The sequence below is a fragment of the Jaculus jaculus genome, chromosome 5 (assembly GCF_020740685.1).
Source record: "Jaculus jaculus isolate mJacJac1 chromosome 5, mJacJac1.mat.Y.cur, whole genome shotgun sequence".
NCBI classification, from domain to species: Eukaryota; Metazoa; Chordata; class Mammalia; order Rodentia; family Dipodidae; genus Jaculus; species Jaculus jaculus.
The window spans coordinates 71,180,652-71,193,476 of NC_059106.1; the positions used below are offsets into that span (position 1 = coordinate 71,180,652).

At 49.9% G+C, this 12,825-nt stretch overlaps 1 protein-coding gene and 1 long non-coding RNA gene across 5 annotated transcripts in view; one reads left to right on the forward strand and one right to left on the reverse strand.

The window, feature by feature from the left end:
- Positions 1-12,825, forward strand: part of Csmd2 (CUB and Sushi multiple domains 2) — a 671,876-nt gene that overhangs the window by 182,253 nt on the left and 476,798 nt on the right. The gene's annotated exons all lie outside the window — the stretch shown is intronic.
- On the reverse strand, positions 181-11,645 carry LOC123460777. The gene is made up of 3 exons (XR_006637192.1): positions 11,568-11,645; positions 4,475-4,566; positions 181-338 (listed from the first exon to the last, which is right to left on the reverse strand). It is a non-coding gene; the product is annotated as an uncharacterized LOC123460777 (long non-coding RNA).

Here is a 12,825-nt window from a genome sequence, read left to right on the forward strand (position 1 = left end):
ATTGTAAAACCGAAATCATAATTTTTATTTGACAGCCCTAGGCTGAGGGGATGGGATAGGCTCATGTAAAGTCACCTCTAGCCTCAACCAAAGGGAACCAGCCCACTGAATGTCCTAGCTGTTTAGGTTTCAGAAGTTCAGGAGCAGACAGATCAGATGACTTGGCTGAACTGCGATGTGGATAGTGGTGTGTCTCGCAGATGAGCCCATGAGATCAGCCATGGTCTGTGAATGCAAAGAGACCCGCTTTGTTCTCTCTGCTTCTCCTCATGCTGGGAAGGTGTGGTAAAGGCAGTGAAGAGGACAAGGAGTTGGCCCTTCGATCACAGGGACTTCCCCTGTAAAGAAAGTGAGGAAGGGTGAGGGGACCCAAGGCAAGTTGTGCGATTCCCCCAAGACTCATCGCCTTAAATGGAGTGAATCCGTCTTAATTCAAGTTAAATAACTATTTAATTGGCTCTAACTCCATTCCCAGGAGTAAATTCACAGCTCATCTATGGATCCTTGGGTCTCTGATTACCTCATATCTTACACTACTACACATCTTATCAATTTGCTGGATTCTTATTTTCCATATTTTATCATCTTTCGGGGATAGAATCAACGTACAGTGCAATGTACCAATCTTAGGCACACACTTTGAGAGCTCTGACAAGTTAATCGACCTAGTGACCTTCACAGTCAAAACATGAGCATTTCTGTCACTGCCAAACTTCCTTTGTGTCTCCCTTTTATTCTTTTTCCCCACTTCCGGCCTCTGGCAACTGCTCTGCTTTCTGACACTTCATATTAGATTCGTCTCTCCTAGGATTTCACATAACAGAACTGCACAATGTAATCATATGAAATCTACTTTTTCAGGCCTGGCTTCTTTCAGTGAAATGACTTTAGGATTCCTCCATATAGTTATATCCACTGTTCATTTATTTCTCCTGCTGAGGAATGTGCAGTTGATCAATATGCCCTGCTGTGTTCATCCATTCACCTGTTGATGGAAATTTGGGTTTGTTTAAGTTTTGGGGCTCTTCTAAAGAAAGCTGCTGTGGAGGAACGTTTGTACGGAAGTCTCCATATGGGCGAGTTCGCATTCTTTTGGGTAAATCCGTATGACTTAGTCTATTACCGTGTAGGAGTTGTCTCATTGTGGTTTCAATTTGCATTTTCCTCATGTCTAATGATGAGAAACGTATTTTCATAGTTATTTAGATACTAGTTCAAGTATCCTGACCATTGCTTCTTATTAGTGAGTCATGAGATTATATATAGATATATATATGTGTGTGTGTGTTTGTGTGTGTGTGTGTGTGTATAACCATATGTCTAAATATATATATACATGCAGATAGATAGATATAGATAAAGATAGATGTATGGCAGAGAGGAGAGAAATATTTGTCCATCTCAAACCACAAGGAAGTCCTATTGTCTTCTAGAAGTTTTATGTTTTAGCACGTACATACAGTTAGGCCTGTGATCCATTTTGCATTAATATTGGTTTGTGAGTTGAAGGATTGAGTGCCATTTACTTTTTGCATACACTTTTTCCACTGTCATTGATTAAAAAGACTATTTGGTCATATTTTGACTAAGATGCTACATGGATGATTCACAGTCAGCCTTTTATTCCTTTTTTTTTTTTCCTCCTGATTTTTTGAGGTAGGGTCTCGCTATAGCCCAGGCTGACTTGGAACTCACTGTGTAGTCTCAGGTTGGCCTTAAACTCACAGCGATCCTCCTACCTCTGCTTCCCATGTGCTCAGATTAAAGGCATGTACCACCATGCCAGGCCCTTTTATTCCTTTTGTAGCTTTTTTTTCCCCAGCCAACATATATTTGTTCGATTTCTGCCACATGCTAGCGAAGTACTGTTTTTTATTTAAATATTTTTATTTTTATTTATTTATTTTAGAGAGAAATAAGAGGCAGAGAGAGAGAAAGAGAGGGAGAATGGGTTTGCCAAAGCCTCTAGCCACTGCAAACAAACTCCAGATGCATGTACCTGGCTTACATGAGTACTGAGGTATTGAACCTGGGTTCTTAGGCTTTTCAAGCAAGCACCTTAACCACTAAGCCAGGTGCTGTTTTAAGTGCTGAGGGTCAACTAGGGAATAGGGGCTGAGTCTCTGCTCTCATGGAGGTCAAAGCCTAGCTTCAGGAGACAACCAAAAATGAAACACAAGGTTCCTACATACAATGGGATGTTATTCAGCTTTCCAAAGAATCTTTTGTGTGTTCATATGTTTGCTACATGGATGGATCTTGAAGGAACTGTGTTAAGTGAAATAAGCCAGGTATAGACAGTCTGTGTACCATCTCACTTAGGTGTGAAATTGCAATGGTTTAACTCAGAGCTTCGAATGGGGCCTTTTCAGAGGCTGCAGCCATAAGGGGTGGGATTGGGGAGTTTTGGGAGATAAGAAAAGAAAAAACAAATCAATGTAACCAAAAGTAAGAGTAGATCCGGCACTAAAGCAAAATAAAATTGTTAGAAGGCAGTATGGGGGCGTTCTGAGGTAGAGATACAGAAGGCATTATTTCTGAAAAAGGAGCCATTGAACAGAGATCCAGCCAATGGCTAGGAGGTGGCGGGGCCTTGGCTGTCTGGAGGCGGAGACCTGGTCCCCAATGCCCCTCTTGCCTCCCCATGGCATCCGCTGTTGTGGCAGGGGCCCTCTGCAGAGCCCACATCTCAACAGATGTCCCTTTATGATCTTTCAGCAGTCTTGCTACTTTGGCCCCTGCTCATCAAGCCACATTTTTCATTTCACTGCAGGTAGTTGGGAATAAATTGAACAGATAGGGCTCCTTCATTCATTTCTTCCATCACAAGCACACTAAGTGCTCTTGGCACAGTGCTAGACCCTGGGGAGACAGCGACGAAAGAAGCAGCGGGCCTGGTTGCTGCTTCAGCCGGGGCCGGTGCAAGAGGAGGCTTACGTGAGTGTCAGGAACGAGACAGCTCACCTGCAGGACACTGCCGTGAAGCAATGATGGCTCTTGCTATTTCATGGCTACTGGGTTAGATCCTATCCCCACCCAGGGTGGAGGGACAGCCAGGACTGAGCCTAGGAAGCTACTGCAGTAGACCAGGCCAGATATGATGCAGGTGTGCATGCAATGCAGCTGGGGAGGGAGCAGGAGAAAATCTAGGCTTCAGACTTTGGCAGAGAGGAATAATGGTGTCAGTCATGTCTTCAGCAGGCACAGGAGGAAGGATGTTTTTGGGTAGCCTGGTGAGGATTTGGGGGCATGGTGAGGGTAAGGGGCTCTTGGCAGAGATATCTACTGCTACATTGGACTTAAAGGTCTGGAGCTTATAAAGGAATTGTAGGCAGAAGGCTGAGGTTTGGGATCATTCACAGAGACCATGGTCATCTCCAGAGATGGGTTAGCTACTCCCAGGAGGCACCGCAATTAATGTGTGCTCTGCGCCAGGCACATGGTCAAATCTATAGTACACTGGTTAAAACCTTGAGTTCCATTACCTAGCTCCCTAAGTTCAAATGTCAGCACCTCCCCTTCTAGCTGAGTAACTGTCACCTCATCTCTCTGTGGCTTTGTGTATAGAATAATAAGGCTAATAAATATACCTTGTGGGGATGTTATGAAGATTAAATTACTTAGTACATGCATACTGTTTGGTGTAGTGTTATGCTGTGTGACTTATGAGTGTTAATTATAGTACCCTTGTCATTCTAATAATACAGCCACATTATGACTTATTTTATATAGATAGAGGAGAACTGCCCAAGGTCATGGAATCAGAGTAAATATTGAGGACTTGAACACAGGTATTTGTGTCCCCAAAGTCTACCATACAAGACTGTGTACCATCAAAGACAAAGGCCTGTACATCATTATATTCAAAAATATATTCATTTATGTGTGTATGTGATTTTTTATTTGTTTTCTGACATTTTCATACTTACATATTTTGATACTAGTCACTACATATCATCCTCCGTAATCTCACTATACTCCTTATTGTTTTTTACTCATGGCTCTGCCTCAGAAGAATATGACTCCCCTCTCCAACAATGTTTAGTGGTTATTAGCTCATTATGGAGGGCAGTGGCCTCTCAAGCCCATCCCCCTTTTCTATGACAGAATGAGGACTTCTTGACCGACACCCAGCCAGGCAGGGAGCACCTGCCTCACAGCTGAGCTGCCAGCCACAGCCAGCTCCTTTTACCACCAGCCTGGAGCCAGTGACCTCTCAGACGAGTTCAGAAGCTTTTTCACATGTGAGCAGGACATTGGCTTTATCAGCTCCTTGTCTTGCAGTTTCCAGATCTTTCTTCCCTTTCCAGGAAGTCTTCTCTTGGAGCCCCACTTCTCAAGAGTGCCCTGATATAGTCACCCTTGGTTCTACTACACACACATTGTCTGAGCTAGCTCCGTGGCATTTCATGGCATGATGTTCTTTCTGAGTCACCTGTGATGTGTTAAGAGTCAGGTTCTTTATGGCTCCTACCTTGGTCCAGGAAAGAGGACAGGAGACTTCATGATGAGGCTGATGGGAGTCTATTCACCAAACCTGGTGCCATGCATTATGCTCCAAGTGCCCTATTTGGAGAAGAGAGTTAGTCAGAGCCCTGGCCAAGAGAGCGTGGCAGCTTGGGGTTGCAGCCAGAAGAGCAGACTCAAAGAGGTGGAAGGCCATTAGCAAATAAAGTACAGACAGAAGCAGAAGTTGTGACAGGAGCTAGTTAAGGAGCAGGCTGAGTCATGGCCCTGCAGGAAGGCAGCCAGCCTCGGGAGAGGGCAGGAAGAGCAGGCTGACCTGGACTTTGCTCTGTCACAAAAGGCCATGCATCTCTGAGCCTCAGCCTCCTCCACGGTAGTATGGGTATGACATTGCCGATTCCTCACAGGGTTATGTGAGGACTTGTGGCTGTTCTGCGCCAGCTTACCTTCAGAGGGGAGAGTTCTGCAGACGGAAAGCCAGAAGCAGCATTGGGAGGTGAGAAAGAATGTGGAAGGAGAGAACAAAAGGAGGAGACAAGGGTATAGATAATCTCTGGAAACTGTGGCTCATTGGAAGCTTCCAGGACTGAAAGATGAGTGGGCAGTAGATTAGAGACAGCTTTGGCCAGGCCTTGGGCTAGATTTGGGAAGTGCCAAAGTAAAGCAGGAGGCACCTCTGTTGTAATGGAGCTCCTGGGGATGGGGCAGTTAGACGTGCTAGCGCAGCATTTCCACCGCAGTTTAAACGGTGATCTAGGGCCAGGCCGGGATGCAACTCGGATGAAAGTACTGCCTGGTGCTTCTGAGAGCCTGCAAGTGAACCGGGGCCCCGTGATCTCTGGGGTGAGTGTGTCACGGAGGCACCAAGGCCCCCATTGTGTGGACTACAAGCTTGCGAATGAGCGCAGGCTGGTACCAGCAGGACTAAGGTGGCCAGTGCCCCAAGGACCATGACTGCCATCCGAGTAAAAACAGGTACAAGACCACTGTGGCTCAATGTGCATTGCTCCACTTGTGTCCGGAGCGTCCCTCTGTGGTCCAGAGCTCAAAGTAATCAAGCCACCTACCTGGAGAACCCACAGCAAGCCACTTGGCAGTGCTAGAACTGGCACTTGGGTCCTGTAGCAACACTGCCCAGCTCTTCTTCTATCTCCCCTTCCTGCCAGCCCCTGTGCGTTCCCAACAGATGGGCCACTTCCATCCATCTGTCAAAGCCTGCCTTCCTCCAGAGGAGCCGGGGCTGCCACAGGCCCTGGCCCGCATCAGTCCCTCCCGTCCTCCCCCGCTGCCAAACCTCTAATTGGCACCCCTGGCACTGCAGACTCCAGTGTGTGTGCTTGCTAGCGGTCATTCCCCTCTTACTCTTGCATCCCTCAAACCCCAACAGCCGGCTCCAGGTTGTCTTCTTGGTGGGCAGGTGGATGCGGCCGGCAGGCTGCATTCAGAGCATTTGAGTCTGAACTTGGAGAAGGTGAAAGCCAGCTCTATAGCCCCTTCTGAACGAGATTCTCCAGGCAACTTATCCTGCCTCCCCTGCCCACACAGCCTTGCAGCTTTGGCATTCAGCTACCGTATGTGTTTGGTTTGAATATGATGGATTCTGAGGCTCATGTAAGAGAGCCATGGGAACGTCTAACGTCATATTCTCGTCTCCATCCAAACTGCCTCATTTCCCCTGACAGGTTCTATAATAAGCGAACGGGACACATTTGTATGTCTACGTAGTTTTATATCAGTGTCATCTGCTTTCCGCATTGGGGCTCTGCTCAAGATTTCTTTTGAGAGGGTTTGTTTCCTTAAAAAGAAAGTTCAGGGCTGGTGAGATTCCTCAGTGGCTAGGAGTACTTCCTGTGAAGCAAGAAGACCCGAGCCTCCCTCCTCCCAGATCCAGACCCCTCAAGTTATGAGCTTCCAAATCCACCTAAACAACTGGGCGTGGCCACACACATCTTGTGTGTGTGGGGGGGGAAGACTAGAAGACCACTATGACTTATGAATGGCAAGCTCCAGAATCAATAAGAAACAGAGACTCCTTCTCAAGGAAGAGCAGGCAGGTAGGTGATAGAGAGGGATATCTGATGTTCTCCTGGGGCACTCACCACAGCGAGGGCCTGAGACACCGTACCAGCACATACACGTGCACACGCCACACCACAGATGTTACATGCATGGAAGAGAAAGAAAAAGAAAAAAGAAAAAGACGAATAGAAAAGAGAAGACAAGAAAAGAGAAAGTTTTTGGAACTTCCAACATGACTGCCTTGCTTCTCCAACTGTGATCCCAGAAGAACTTGCAGCCTGAGTGTGCCTCAAGAGAGTTTAGAGACGCGGATGAAGGTTTCAGAATGTTCATTTCACCGGCTTAACAGTGAGTGCCGCACTTGCCTGGGAAGCTTGACTTCCGGCTGAGGCTGGTTCCATTATGGGGTGCAGGTGAGGATAGAGTCGTAGCCTCACGCATCCATTCTGACTCAGGAGCAGGGAAGAAGGCCCACACTGTCTGGGTTTTCCTCAGGATCCCTGACTAAAGTGCAGGAAAGCACAGAAATGAGCAGTGCTCTCCCAAGAGCCTCCTTCACTCCTGCCCAGAGACCCTCTGCCCAGGTTGCCAATCCAGGGGCCATAGGATAGTAAATGCCTAGGGAATCACTTGTGGCCCACAACCTAATGTGATCTCACTTTGGCCTTGACCATGGCAAAATTCTGCATTCATATGCTGCAGGGAGAGAGGGGCCCAGACAGTGGACGCTATCTGCTTACAGACCAGATCTGTACACAGCCTGCAGGTTCTGCAGGGCAAGAAGGGTCCAGACAGTGGACGCTGTCTGCTCACAGACCAGATCTGTACACAGCCTGCAGGTTCTGCAGGGAGAGAAGGGTCCAGACAGTGGACGTTGTCTGCTCACAGACCAGATCTGTACACAGCCTGCAGGTTCTGCAGGGCAAGAAGGGTCCAGACAGTGGACGCTGTCTGCTCACAGACCAGATCTGTACACAGCCTGCAGGTTCTGCAGGGAGAGAAGGGTCCAGACAGTGGACGCTGTCTGCTCACAGACCAGATCTGTACACAGCCTGCAGGTTCTGCAGGGAGAGAAGGGTCCAGACAGTGGACGCTGTCTGCTCACAGACCAGATCTGTACACAGCCTGCAGGTTCTGCAGGGCAAGAAGGGTCCAGACAGTGGACGCTGTCTGCTCACAGACCAGATCTGTACACAGCCTGCAGGTCCAGCAGGGCAAGAAGGGTCCAGACAGTGGACGCTGTCTGCTCACAGACCAGATCTGTACACAGCCTGCAGGTTCTGCAGGGAGAGAAGGGTCCAGACAGTGGACGCTGTCTGCTCACAGACCAGATCTGTACACAGCCTGCAGGTTCTGCAGGGCAAGAAAGGTCCAGACAGTGGACACAGCTGCTCACAGACCAGATCTGTACACAGCCTGCAGGTTCTGCCAGAGCTTTCTATGAGAACAGTCACCGGGAAGCTGATGATGGCTGGTACCCTCCTTCCCTTCTTATTTATTTGAGAGAGAGAGCAAGAAAGATAGAATGGGCACACTGGGCCTTCAGCCTCTGCAAACAACCTCCAGACACATGTGCCACCTTGTGCATCTGGCTTACGTGGGTCCTGGGGAGTTGAACCTGAGTCCTTTGGCTTTTCAGGCAAGTGCCTTAACCATTAAGCTGTCTCTCCAGTCCCTCTTCATCTACACTGAGGGAAGTGCTCCCAGAGGAGGTAGCAGGTGGGCAGTCAGCTCCCCCCGTGTTTTTGCATGTGTGTGCACATGTGTGTGCTTGTGTGCATGTGTCTGTGAGAGAGAGAGGGAGAGAGAACACTTGCATATGGAGGCCAGAGATCAACATTGAGTCTTCCTTAACATCTCTCCACTTTATCTTACTGAGGTCGGTAACCTCTCCCTTCCATGACATTGTGCTGATGAGACATAGCAGGATTCAGTGACTGTCTCAAAGACAAACAGCTAGAAGGTGGGGAGCAGAACTTGAATGTGGAGGCTGGCTCTAGAGCCCAAGACTTAGGCGCCATGCCATTGTGCAGTCTGCTGGCAGAGGCCTCCTGCTCAGTGTTTTCCACCTCGGCTCACCCTGATCCTACTCCTGTGCTCTCGGCTCAGAAGATAGAAGCTCTGCGTGACTTGGACACCTCGGCCTTGTCCCTCTCCATTCCCCAGCCTTAATTATCTTTTATACAAATCCACTTTCTTCACTGATCCTGCCACCTCCTGGCCCCAGGCCCTGTCCTCTCTCATCTGAACACTGTGTATTAATTGCTTGTACTGTGTTCACTGTTGCCCCGACAGTCTCTTCTGCACAGATTCCTAGCCAACTTGACCATGTCACCCATCCAGCTTCCTATGCACCTGGGTGAGCTCAGCCCTACTCCCTGGGGTGCATCACCCATAATTCCTCTCCCTAGCATACCTCCTTCAGTGGCCACCCTCGTTTTCCCTCCTCTCCCTCCCTTCCTTACTCCCTCCCATCCTTCCATGTGTGTGTGTGTGTGTGTGTGTGTGTGTGTGTGTGTGGTGTGACTATACATGTTCATATGTATGTGGGTACACTGGGTCGTGTGTGCACATGCCTGTGAAGGCCAGAGGTCCATGCCAGTGTCTTCCTTAATTGCTCCACACCCTATTTGTTTATGTTTGGTTTGTTGTTTTTGAGATGGGGTCTCTCACAACCTGGATTCAGCTAGACTAGCGAGCCAGCAAGCTCTGGGGATCCCTCTGTTTCCACCTCCCCAGCTTGGGGTCACAGGCAGCGTTGTGCTTTTGTGTAGGTGCGGGGGTCTGGGCTGGGGTTGTCCGGTTTGCATAGCAGGAAGTTCACCGACCGAGCGTCGCCCCAGCCTCCGCCTTTCTTTTCTTCGTATAATGACACAGCGGTGTGTGACTTGACAGACACCCGTCTTCTTCATGAGGCTGAGCCCTGCGAGACTGAGGACCTGTCTACTTCTGGTCTTCTTGTGTATTTGGTATATGCTCTAAGGCCTGATGTAAGTTCAGCGTGAAATATGTGATGAACAACTGAAAGCCTCGTGAGAGGGAAGGAGAGTAGGCGAAAGGAAGCGTGGGGGACACCACTTAGCACCAGAGAGGTGCCTGATGGCAAGCAAAGAGGTCTTGTGGGAGGTGGTGATGACCAGTCTTGAGATTGAACCCGAGGCCCAAAGGGGGGGATGCAGACCACAGGTAACTGGAGCGGTGACTGCACGTAGCTGGGGAGGGCCACCAAGAATGGAGCACGGAGCCGGGCGTGGTGGCGCACGCCTTTAATCCCAGCACTTGGGAGGCAGAGGTAGGAGGATTGCCATGAGTTCGAGGCCATCCTGAGATGACATAGTTAATTCCAGGTCAGCCTGGACCAGAGTGAGACCCTACCTCGAAAAAAAAAAAAAAAAAAAAAAAAGAATGGAGCACAGTTGCCACAAACAGCTGCGAAGGGCATTGAACAGCCGGGGAGTGCACGTATCTGTCGGTGGTGACTGCGAGAGCAGCAGACCCGAGATCACACACCCTGCGCAGCAAGCCCATGGAGGAGTGGGTGGGGAGCGCAGAGAGCGGGGCGCTGAGCTGGAGGCCGCTCGGAGGCTGCGGAGAACTGCAGGCAAAGGGGTGCAGGGGTGCTCACGCGGGCCTCGCTCAGATCAGATCAGATCACACTGGCCCCCTCCGCAGTATCTCACTCCCTCCCCTCACCCAACAAAGAGTTCCAAGGAGACCCACAAGGTGGGGTGTCTCTCTCATGAGCCCCAGACAAGCCCAGTCCATGCCCATGGCTGATCTTCTGAGACACTGTCTTCTCGGGCCACCTCACGTCTTGATCCCTCATGGGGTGTGCCTCTGTGCATGCCCTGGGCTTTGCATATGCCAGCCCCTTCTCTGGGAAACCTCCATGCTTCCCTTTGGATCTTAGGTCCCGTATTATGCTCTGAGATTCTACTCTGCCATCCTCCCCCATCCTCAGAGAACAATGTCTGTTGTGCGTCTGCGCGTACTTTCTGGGTTTCTTAAGAGCTTCCAGAAACATGGAAGCCATGACTATACCATTTCTGCACACTTAGTCCAGTGTTGGGTACACAGCAGATGCTCATACGTGTAAAATGGACAGAAGAATGGATCAAGAGCTGAAGAAAGGGCTGAGTGCACAGAGAGCCACTCAAAGGCAAAAGTTAAAGCACACACGAAGTAGCACTCATTAATTGAACATCTACTGTATGCCAGGCCCTGAAGTTGGTTATCCCTTCCTAGACAGTCATCAGGATGCATACGCCTGAGCCATTCTCCATGGTCCAGACAGGGGAAGCACCTCCATTCCTTCCTGTGCTCTGCCAGAAAGCCTGGTGGGAGGAATGAAGCACAATTGCTCACACGCTAACATTGGTTCTCCTTCACTTAGCTTCAGGCCACAGCAAGGAAGGAGCCAGTAGTTTACCTGTCCTAGAGAAAGGCTTCATCCCAAGATGAACCGCAATAGATGTGACCATCTGAGTCTATGATTAATGTCCAAGGGAGCTTCACACCTTCATTCCAGGACCAGCAATCCTTCCCCGGCCAGTGTTCCCGAGTCTGGTCAGTGATGGCCACTGCCATCCATAGCTGGGCAAGGTCCACAAGCATGGTGCTCCCTGGCTGTGGGTCACATGGCCATCCACTACCTGCCTATCAAATCCTGCAGATCTAGAAAGAGACCCAGCCCCCTGACTCACACAGGAACATAAATCCACTACCAGACTCCAATAATAATGTCTTTAGAAAGCACTGGGTCAATGCCAGGCATTGCTCCAAACTGAAACTCAGAGAAGCGAAGGAACTTGCCCAGGACCACACAGCTAATTCATGACAGAGCCTGGCTTTGAATCTAGGCACTTGGGCTCCAGGATCCTTCTTCTTCACCCCTGTGTCATGGTCTGAGTTGGCTAGACACAGACGAGGAGACACTTGGGCTCACAAAAGTCCACTCCCGCACATAGCTTTCCCAGCGTAACAAATGACTCCTGCCTCTCCTCGTTTTCTTTCTTCCCCCTAAGTGCATTCCCTGAGCTGGCTAAAAGCCCTTCACAGAGCTAGAAAGGGTCTCTATTTACCGTTTTACTCTGGTGTCTCAAGTGGATCTGCTTTCCCAGTCTGTCTGGGGCTTGCTGGAACCAAGGCTTGGTTCGCCTGGTGCCTGCAGTTCCCTTGGATACTAGGACCCGCTGTGGGGGGGGGGGGGAGGGGCAGGCCCAAACTCCAGTGGCTGGGCTCTGCAATGCCTCCTTTGTCTTCTCCAATTAATCCCAGGGTGTCTTGGGGAGGAAGCTCAGGAGAGAAAGATCAAGAAGGCCTGCTGGGGAGGTGCAAGGCCTGCCAGGCATAGCCAGCCTGGCATCTGCCCAGCAGGTACAGGGTGTGGGATGGGCATGAGGAGGAGGACGAACTGAGCAGGGACCCAGGAAGCAAGCTGGAGAGGAGTAAACAGGTGGGTGCCCAAAGGAGCGTAGGTGGAGCCCAGAGCCTCTGGGAAGCAGCCTGTGTGATGCGTGGCATGAAAGGTGGGGTGGCCGCCCTCCATCCTGCTGCCCGTGCGCCACTGGGCATGTTGCTTGAATTTAGTGGCTCTAGCTGCCCTCCTGTAAAATAGTCATGGTGATGGGCCACACTTCTTAGGGATCTGATGAAATGATCTTGCAGAGAGCTTAATCTATCGCCTGCCATAGTGTGTTATGGATGAGGAGACATGCCTCTGCCCACATTCCCTCCAATCCCAACCGTAATGGCAGTTGCGTCCATGTGCTCCCCAAAGAGGAGAATTCACAACGGGCTGCAGGTAGAGCGAGCAAGTAATCAGGTTTTATTTTAGCAAGCAAGTAGATTTTTAGCACAGGGGAGAGCAAAACTGAAAAGTAAATACACGCTGCGGGATGGAGGCCTGACTGAGCAGAGGGGCCGCCGCAAAGGGCCGCCTCTCCTGCCTGCATTTACGAGCTTGTCCCACCTTTCCCCCTCCCTTTGCCTGCCCCTGGGGTGGTCTAAAGGACACTCCTTTCCTGCAATAGTTGGGGGCTTTCTTAGAACTTGGCCTTACCCACAATTCAGTCTGTTTAAAATTAGATGCAGTAGATGTAAGGCGATGTGTAAGGTTGTGATTTCGCAGGAAGTTGAGGAGTTCCCTGGGTGAAAGGCGGGGGTGTTCTGCATGTGCTCCTTAAGGCCTTGAACCTGCCAAGACCAGCTTTTCCCAGAGTCCCATTCTCCCTGACAGCTTGGCTATCTCACCCCGTCCTGCCAGCCTTCATACTTCTCTTCTTCAGTGTTCCCGGCCTTTCCACTTTAACCCTAACGTCCACGTTAGCAGTCACAGCC